The sequence below is a fragment of the Condylura cristata genome, unplaced genomic scaffold (genome assembly GCF_000260355.1).
Source record: "Condylura cristata isolate star-nosed mole 26May11 unplaced genomic scaffold, ConCri1.0 scaffold00002, whole genome shotgun sequence".
NCBI lineage: Eukaryota > Metazoa > Chordata > Mammalia > Eulipotyphla > Talpidae > Condylura > Condylura cristata.
This window is the reverse complement of record NW_004567103.1, coordinates 53,734,491-53,744,716: the sequence shown is the minus strand read 5'-3', so window position 1 is coordinate 53,744,716 and position 10,226 is coordinate 53,734,491. Positions and strand designations below refer to the sequence as shown.

General features: G+C 39.8%; 1 pseudogene; it reads right to left on the bottom strand.

Annotated features, from left to right (window-relative positions):
* Positions 1–2,057: 2,057 nt before the first annotated feature.
* Positions 2,058–8,467, bottom strand: LOC101623310 (annotated as a pseudogene).
* Positions 8,468–10,226: the final 1,759 nt, after the last annotated feature.

Sequence of the window (10,226 nt, the reverse complement as noted above, 5' to 3'; positions counted from 1 at the left end):
GCAGGTAGTCTCTCTTTTTTTTTCCTGTTTAATTCTAAGGTATAGGTTGGTATCTAGACTATAGTACGTGATCAGTAAATGTCTGTTGAATTGAATTAATTACTTCTTTGATTTATTTAATTACCCTTTTCCCAGAGTTGCTCTGTAGACACTGGCTGACTTGTGACTATAACCAGGGCTAGAGGGAGAAGAAATTCCTGTCTAGTCTGGTATTGCTGATGTTACAGGGCACCCCCAATGTGAATTGGGTTGCCTGTCTGTGAGTCCTCACCCGTGCGATTCAATAATACTGTGGACACACACAAAAAGTTTCAATAATGGGTTTATTTATAAGGAGAAAGGTAAAGGAACAACCCAGGGGAAAAAATAGAAACAAGAGTTAACTAGAATATCCTATCAGTTCTGCTGATTTGGACTCCAATAGCACACTGAAAACCGATGGAGAGCCAAAACCACCAGCTAGGAGCCATCAGGTCAAGACCACCTCTAAACCCACTTCCGGTTTTATCCTAACCTGGTTGCTCAGCTCCACCCTCATGTCCCAGCATGTTTCTCCTTGGTATTGATGGGATTTGTAGTTACAGTATCTGGAGTGGGGGCAGAGTCCATGAAACCTGTACCTGTTACACTGACACACACAGAAGAAGGAAACAAAATGGTGTGAATGTTATCTTTCACATACTTTTAGTTTCATGCGCTTTTAGTAGCTTCCCTTACCTGCAAAGGCAGCTCAGTGTGAACCTAAATTCTGTTTCTGTCAGTCGTGAGGGATTCTGTATAAAGCACATCAGTTGGCTTGTTCATTCTGTAAATTCAGGGAATGGGCTAGATTTTCAAATATTTACTGAACTAAATAATCTTTATGAGTTTTCCTAGTTATTAACATAAACCTGAAAAAATCATATTATCTTCAATTTATAGGTGGAAAAACCAAGGCTCAGACTAATAACATATATTATTCAAAGTCACACAGTTTATAATCAGAAATAAAGATTTTATAAATAATGACATAGTAACATTGGAGTTATATTATCTTAAATCTATGGTGTCTCTGTTTTTTTAACTTTATTTTTAAAATATAAGTTTAGAAAAGTATACAGATTGGATCTGAATAGGATAATACATGATCAAAAATTGATTCCATGTGTGAACCATCACTTTTGTCAAGAAATGGAAACAATCATAAAGGAAGACCCTTTTAAAAATCCCCTTTCAATCTCATTCTTTCTTCCCCAAAATAACCACATCTTAAATTCTAAAATCACAAATTAGTTGTGTCTACTTTTGAAATTCATATATTGGTTTTCTAGTTATATCCTTTTTCTCTCTGACTTTTTTTGTCCAACAAAATGTTTGTCATTCACTAGTTTTATTTCATGGAAGTATAGTTTATTACTTGATATGCCACTGTATGAATAACATGTTTATTCATTCTACTGCTGATGAACATTATCTGGTATAGGAATATGAACACATATTTGTGTTCATAACGTTCATTTTCATCCAAACCCTCACTCTTCTTCCCCCACTCTCACTTATGGTAGGTGTGATGCCCCTTACCTAAAGGTGAACTGAGGGTAAAGGTTATAGCATTAAGGAGGAGGCGAGTGTCAGTGATGAAAATGGGAGTTTTAAATCGTACAGGTGTCTCCTGCTTTAAAAAAAATAGATTTTTTTTATTAATGACCCCCCCTTTATTTATTTGGATATAGGAATTCTGAACTCACATACTTAGGAGAAAACAAAATTTCAACTCATTACCAGTAACATTGAAAAGACAACTTGGAAAAGAGGAAGGGGAGGGATTGAGGGAGGGAAGGTAAAGAAAAGGAATTAAATTGATCAAATTCCTTTTTTAATTCTTGGGAACTATGAAGTCCTTGTAAGAGCAGGTTGCATTTGCAGATTAATTTCCAAACTTGTATAAGATAGAAATCAAAGGGAAAAGCCCCTAAGTACCTGAAGGGATGCATCATTTAATGATATAATGGTCCAGTAGCAAGTGTTCCATTCTGACCTTCAGTTGCCTACTGAAGCTTTCTCTTCCTGTTCCCAGGTCAGTGGGATGAAAATGCCTTCCCTGTGATGGTTTTCATTTTTTTCCCTCAGCATCTGGGCATGCATGGTTCAGCACCATAAGGAAGTCTGTGTTTTTTGCCCTCCTACGTGTGTGAACATTGGCTTTCGAGCGCCTGTTGAGGTCGTGCAGGCTGTTCTGGAGTGTACATATCCTGCGGATGTTCTTGCCAGGACTGGCTTGGGTGTAGGGAGGAAACAACACCAAGGTAAAGTCGCCAATGTTATTACCTGAGGCAGCATCATTGTCTTTCAGCTCCAGAGGAGATACCTTGCGGCTAAAGCTGAACTGTAGGACTGTGTGGGGCTCTGTGTCTTTCTTTGAACTCTTGTGTGAACCTTTCCAGCAACACGTCGTCATCATCCTTAAAGACTGTGCTGAGGATTACTGTGTCTCTGTCCATTACATACTCAGCTTAAGTGATCTCATTATCCCTATAAGGGACAACTGCCCTGTTTTCGCTTTCCTTGCCCTCTTTGTGGAATTGCAAGTATTTTTTAAAGGCAGAAGCAAAACATTTTTGTTTTGACATACCAGCCCGATGCACAATGGAATCCTTGGATGCAGGCAGATTTTCAAGATCTGTGGCAAAGAGACACTGTGGCCTGACTCTGGGTTTACCAAGGAACTGCTGGACTCTCTCTTTGCTAACTCAGCAGCATCCTGTGCTTGAGGTTCTTTGTAGAATTTCAAAGAAATAATGAACACCATTTTTGTTTTGTCTCCATTCAGATTTAAAAATACGATAGAGGATCCCTTTGAAATCTGCAAATATTACTGCTTCTGGTTTGTTTTCCTGCACCCGCCTTCTGGAACGTGAGAACCAGCATCTTCTGCATAATAGGGCTATTGGCCTCCAGCAGGATGGAGCAATGACTCTGGGCAAGAGAAGAAAAAACAAGGGAGGAGCTGGTGGGGGTTGTTGAGGGAGGGAAGGTTGAGAGAACAAGTGACCTTGCCTCCCCCGCCCCCCAGGAGGGGTGCTAGAGGAGCTGGAAGCTGTTTGAGAAGGGCAGAGTGACCAGGGTGGAGGGACAGGAGAGACTCATGCCTCCTCTGCTTTTTTTTTTTTTTTAAGATTCATTTATTTATGCATACAGAACTGGGGTACAGGCCAGCAGGGTGCGGAGGGTGAGAGGATTCACCAGAGACAGAGTGGGGAACAGAACAGGCAGATCGATGAAGTACACTGCTGAGGGGCGGAGGGGAGCAGCGGCCAGACAGGAGAGGTCTGCCCCACCACAGTGGGTCAGCTCCGGGGCGGGGATCCATCAGGCACTGAAGTGGCTCCTGCTCCTTTCAGTGCTGCGCTTGCTTTAACCTGCTGCACCACCGCCAGGGAGGGCCATCCTCTGCCTTTTTTTTTTTTTTTCCCTTTTCTGCTTTTTAAAAGTTCACATTAAGGCCTATATTTCTATCCGTATGCATTAACGGAAAGAAATCCAAAGAGGACTTCCGGTTTTACGACAGAAGTCGAAAAGTGAGGAAACCGCCAGCCTGTGTTTAGCTGCTGCTGCAAAAGCGGCTGTCGTCCAGCGAAGCTGCAAGGCTCGCGCCGCAGCCCCTCCTGGGAAGGAATTTATTCAGGTCGTATCATATCATTCCTGCTTTTATTAAATGTTAGTGTCATTTGGTTCAAGTCGATAGGTTATTTGTTGGGTCTGGAATGCCCCAAAATTTCCCATATAAATGAAAAGTAATTACATCTTCCACTAGTGGCATTTTGGCTTAGGACATGTTTAGTTAGCATGTGGCCAAGGGGTTCCCACAGACGTCCTCCCTCCCCCACTTGCAGGACCCAAGGAAGGTCTGGGCTTCCATGTGCCCAAAGGCAAAGCATACTGAATAGGATTCGTGTGCAGAGAGAAGAGATGAAAGAATATCCTGAATACCCAGTTATCCAATTCCTTGTGAATAAATGTATAGCCAAACAGGGTTGCTCAGAAGCAGGGTCACTGAGCCCAAAAGTTTGCCTCAAGTCTAAGGCACTTCTGGCAGGGAACATAGGAAAGCAACAAAAGAGACTAGATAATCTGGGACGAAAGGAGCAAAATCAAAGTACAAGATAAGACAACAGCTGCCACTGTCAGCTTCCCCAGTTGTCCCTCCTCCCTCTCCCCCAACTGCCTCTAGCCCCTGATGCAAGTCCAAAGTTAAGAAACAAGCAGGTCCTTCTCTATGTGTGTCCGCTGAGTCCACCTACTGTCCATGTTACCTGTAGTTACAAGGTGGGGCAGAGAATATAGTACCTCCTCTTCTTACAGAGATGACTGTTAAAGTTTCGAAGAAACACTACTTTTGGATAACAGGAGAAACCTGTATTACTTGATAGTTTTAAAAGCTGGAGAGTCATTCTTAGGTAATGTCAAATGTTTTGCTTTTAGCTTTCAAAAGTTTTGCTGAAGCAAAACTTCACAGCATCAACGAGCACAGACAGAAGATGGAGATACATGTTGGTGCAGAGCAAGTCTGTGCCACCACGACCACCACTCCAAGCCTGTGCCACACTCCACTGGCCTGAATGCAGTCTGCCTTTGAAGTTCTGATTTAACTCATGCAGGTAGGTGTCCCTTATTTTGTGTTAGTAAATAATTGGGATTTAATGTATCCCCAGTTGCAAATTGCTACAGCAAAATATCTCCCTGCCTCTGCTGAGTAGATGTAGCAGATATCGAGGGGAAAACATCCATCGTGGTCAGTCAAGAATAAACCCGGGTATACACCTATGTCAAATATCCGTAATCCACTGTCTCCATGTGGAAGCTGGTCATGAAACCACAATCAGAAGATTTTAAAGTTCAAATTACCTTAGGTTATCTGACTCGAGGGTTTTAAAGCTGGGCTGCTTGCGTAGGTGTGTGTTGATTTATTCCTATATTATGTGCCACTTGTTCATACTCATATTCATGTATGGACATGTACTGTTCTGGGGAGAAGGTTTATAACTTTCACAAAATATTCCTGGGGATCTACGGTTCTCCAGCTGTTGCAATGTACTCATCTGGCTCAACTCCTTTCCTTGGCCTGATGAAAAACTGCATTACTAAGGTCCCACAGTTGATGAATGGAGGAATTAGAACCAGGCATCACAATTCCTGACTCCTGGACAGACACTTCATTCAGAACTAAAGATAAGAAGATGAAAGGTGGGAAGTTGAAATGGGAGATAGCTCACAGTCCCAATTAATGGCATTAGACAGCTTTTCTATCAAAACCCACTTTCAATTTTAATAAGAGTATTCACTGGAAATCCAGGATTTAAAATACCAAATGTTGCTTTATTGCCAAGGCATCCATTTATTTTGTAACTTGGGGGATGCCTATAATTAGCGTTAAGAGTAGTTCTGATTAATAAGTTCTATCTGCTCTCATACTGTGCCAGGGTTCCTTCAAGTGCTGGGACATGTCTGATTACCAGAGAAAGGCTGATGCAGCTCACCTCTTGTCACTTGAATCAGTTGCCTGCTGGCCCAGCTCTCAGTTTTGTGTGGCAGAACCTTACTGCGTCTGCATGATAATGGGCCTTTTAAAGCCTAAACAATTAACATTCATTTTACCACTCCACCCAGCCCAGAAATCTCTCTAACCTCAAATCAGCCACAAATAAGACTTGGGAATCAATTCACTTTGTATGAGCTTCCTGCTTGGCTCCTGATTCGAGAAAAATAATTTTAGTCAAATATCTTCAGAGAATGTATATTTTGAATATGCACAAGTTGAGATATTGTATGTAATGGGGTCTTCGACTTTTTTTGATATTTTCTTTTCCTACCCATAGAACAAATTCAATTGAGGACAGTTGATTTTTTATGCCTTGGTAATGAGGATTATAAAGACCTGAGACAGACTTGAGGGAAGAAAAAGCCCCTGGTAATTTCCCCAAAGTTTTGGTAGAACTTTCAGTATCACAATGTCCTCTGGTTATTTGAAAAATGATGTTTTATGGAAAAGCAATTTATGGTATTTGTACTTGTCAGATTCATTAGAATATTCTCATGCATAAGGTATCAGTTGTGGAGAATCCAATATGAGTGCTTTTGGCCCTGAAGAGGAATATCTTGTCAGGTTGAGACAGAAGATCAAATGGTTATGTCTCAAATCCCCTTCTGCCAGGGCTTGGAAGTTTGAACCAGACTTTCTTCCTCATATCTCCTAGGCCAGCATTCCATTATTTCATCACACTCTGGTGCTCATGGGAGCTTCCAGTTTCTTAAAATTCATGAGAATTCAAGGCTAGGAGTGGCAAGTCTCAAATGTTTTCACTTACAAGGACCACTCAGGGAGGCTAAGAGCCAGATCCCAACTATTGCTGTTGCAATCACTCCCCTCTTCACCCTACTGCTCCAACAGTGCTGCAATTAGTGGCAAAACTGATGTTGCTTTTGGGAATTTCAAGGAGCTGATGTGTGTTTTCCATTAGCATATGAAAATTAGTAACTTATGTCAGAAACTGAAGCATTGACTCTATTAAGCTATAATGTAAACGTTCACATGCAGGAGACCCACCCTAAACAACCTGGGGATCCTCTTGGACCACACTAAGATGAATGTTTTAGAGCAAGGGTATGTGGTACAGCCACAGAGGATCAACTAACCCTTTAATGATGTTCATCCATTCTGTCTCCCTCTCTCCCTCTCCCTCTCTGTGTACATTTGCTTTCAGGCAAGATTTTCCCTCGTTTTAGTCATACATTTTAATTAAAAATGGAAGCCTTTCTACATTCATTGTATGCTTTTATGTTATGTTTCAAGAGCTCATTGAGAACAAGAAAGAGAGGAGAATATGCCACGGCTATTGTAAGATTCCAATTCTATTGTAAAATTACTGCAGTATATTTGAGATAGAGGCAGATATGATGATTTCCCTTACTGCAGTTATGATTAAACATAATGAGTAGGATCAGTCTGTAAGCTTATCACAATTCTGGGTTGTAAAATTGCCCAAGAGTGAAATGCAAATACAAACAAGGCGTTTTAATGAGGCATTGTAATAAAAAATCTAGCAACAGGATGTTGGTGGGTGCCCAATGGGTGGCTTGACCTGGACTCCTTCAGAGGAAATCTGAATGGGTCTAGTCAGATTCTAAATATAAAATACAAATATGGTGGATTAGCAGTAAACAGAGTTACTCATTTGAAAGAAACTTTTTTTTTTTTATCTTCATTTATGTGAGAAGTAAGTTTGAATTAATCTGCAGGATACAAAAAGAAACAGTCAACTTCCTCACATTATTTTATCCCTTCTGAGTTAGTAAAAATATTTGGTCATTTTTACTTGACTATTACTGATACTTTGGTTAAGAAAAACATCCTTCGGGACATTTAGAACTAGAATTCTCTTCTCTGCTACTCCATAATCATTCTCTAATGGAGGTTTATATCATCATAAACATTTTTAGTGGTGAAAACAAGTTAAGATCTAACTTAATGCCCGATTTCAAGAATACAATGTCATATTGCTAACTATAATTACCCTGCTATACATTAGACCTCCCAAACTTTTTCATCTTGCATACCTGAAATTTTGTACCCTATGATCAACATGTCTCCACACCCCTTGGTAACCACCACTGTACTCTACTTCTGTGAAACTAAAGTTTTAATATAATGTAATAGTGCCCTAATGACCATGCTGAAATGGATTTCGGTTGTCTCTTTGTAGAATAATGTAACACTGTTAGCTTTCTTTTCCTATGAATATATATGTCTGTCTGCATATAAATATTCTAAAAGTGCCAAAGAAGAACCCACATAAATGAGGTTCTCTTGTTAACTCAGCATGAGGTTCCCTTTTACATTTTTTTTGTATGAGAACTAGTTATAATTTTAGATTTTCTTTGGTAAGACAGAAAAAAGAGGTAATAAGTGTCTTTTCACTTAAATAATATCCTCAAGACACATTTGTTGGTTAAAGTTCTATGATGGCTAAGAATAGACATTCATCTACTGAGGTGGGAATGACCTTTATGTGATTTAGGACCATTCTGTGTTATGTGTTTGAAAGGCTTTGGATTATAAAATTGGATGTCCTCAGTAGTGTGGAACACCCTATGACCTTTCCTGGTGAACTTGTCAAAGAGCTCTTCTTTAACAAAAGAGAAAATTGGAGTCCTTGGCATCATCCCCACAGGTTGTCAGTCTCATGCAGGGGAAACAAGTCAGTAGGGAGACAGTAATGTGGTCATTTTCCTCTAGGCTTTCTTTGGCATCGTCTCTTGGTCTCTTCCTCTCACAGCCATTGCTCATCCTCACCCACCCTCTGTGCCATGCAGCTCCTATAGCCTCAGTCAATCGGCTCAGGTTGCCCACTGACACACGTCTACACTGTACTCCAGGTGTCTTCACTGTGCTCCAGGTGTCCACACTCAGGCCCGCATACCCTGAGCCCATGCCAAGCACCTCTTGCATTCATACAATCAAGGCCTCAGGTGAAGCCACAGATGACAGAGGCATAAAGCCTGACCATTCTTAGTACCCTACAATGCTCATATGTTAGAACTTGGGGCTCGTGGGACCTCTCAGGGAGCCAGGACATGAACTGTCTTGTTTCATGGTTCCACTGTAGCATTTGAAAAATACACTTGCTTTCTAGTATATATATATATTTTAAACGGGTACACATTTCTTGAGCTTTGAGGTTTTAACTATTTTCTCTAAACATTTCACTAGACAGAAACACTTGAATCAATGAAGATGACTTTATTTTTATTTTTGCAGAGTTTATGTCAAGGTTGACCAAGGACTCTGACCAAAAATAGATTCCAAGACATGAAGCTAGTAAATAGTCATCCTTTTAGAAGGTGCAGTTGATCTCACTCCACACTTGGGGAACAAATATATTCTTAAGAAGGATTTTTTTCCTTGTTCTGAAGCCAAGAATCTAATTACCACATAATAGTTTATGGGGTAGCAATTCTAATGGTATCTAGTAAACCTTAAATTGCTCTAGGGGCAGAGATAGCATGTCACCTGCATATTATTAGGTATCACAAGTTGTCAAAAATAGCTTCCTGTAGTGATCTGATGACAGAGTGTTCTATCTATGATGATCCCAGAGTTTGAGGTTTCTCTGAAAATCTCCACTTCCCAGAAACATGATGCTGAAGATTATTGTGAATTAGAATGCTTGAGTGGAAACCAAAAGTGCTTTTTGTTTTAGAGAAATGCCCTATAAAGCTCCAAAGACTCAACTCAATTGGCTTTCAATGCATGCTGATCCCACTACTCACACAAGTTTGATGAACTATTCCCTATGAATAGTTCATATGACCTCTTTATTAACTTTTGATTTTAAAACAATCTTTTTATTATGATCTTTCAATCCTATAAATATGTCAGCGCTTCAAAATGGTAAAAAAATATTTTACTTGCTGAAAAAGTATAGGTTTGGGGGAAGTTAAAGGCTATCTAATACACATGAAAGGAGATAAAAATCTTACAATACTAAAATCCATCTAGAATCTACCAAAAATAAACCATCTAATCTTAGATGGGAATATATATTTTCATGGCACTTATGTGGAGATCTAAAGGTGTTAGAAAAAATTTGACACACTCGTGAGTGGCAGCTGTTACTCTCTTAGCTTCTTTCACCTTCTCTTTTGAGTCAGATCTCCCTGATGGCCCTTCTAATCTCCAAGAATTTCTCAGTTATTCTCTCAAAAGGCACCATTGAATGTTGTAAGGTACATACACACAAATACAATATGTAAAGAATCACACTTTGGCTAAAACATTGATAGGTGTCTGCAACACTCATCGTTGGAAGTAGCTTACTGTTGAAGTTCAAGTACAATATTGAGATTGATAAGGTAGGAATAGATCAGGGAAAAGAGACTGAGTTAGTTCATGTAACAGCTGCAACCATTCCCAAATGTTTTCTGCATAATCATGCAAGAAATTCATCATGCATTTCCTATTAAATATTCATGCAACTTTCTCCATAGGAGGGCTGTGGCATTTATTAATTCCCTGGTGTTGGTACGTTTTGGTACATCTACTGCCAGCAATAAATGTGTCATGCCTAGCAAATTCAGTTCTTGGCAGAAAATATTAGAATATAATATTTAGTTACAGGATATTGCAAATTTTAATTATAACTAAATGATTTTCAAGACTACCTTGAAATAAGCAACCGATTCCTTTTGCT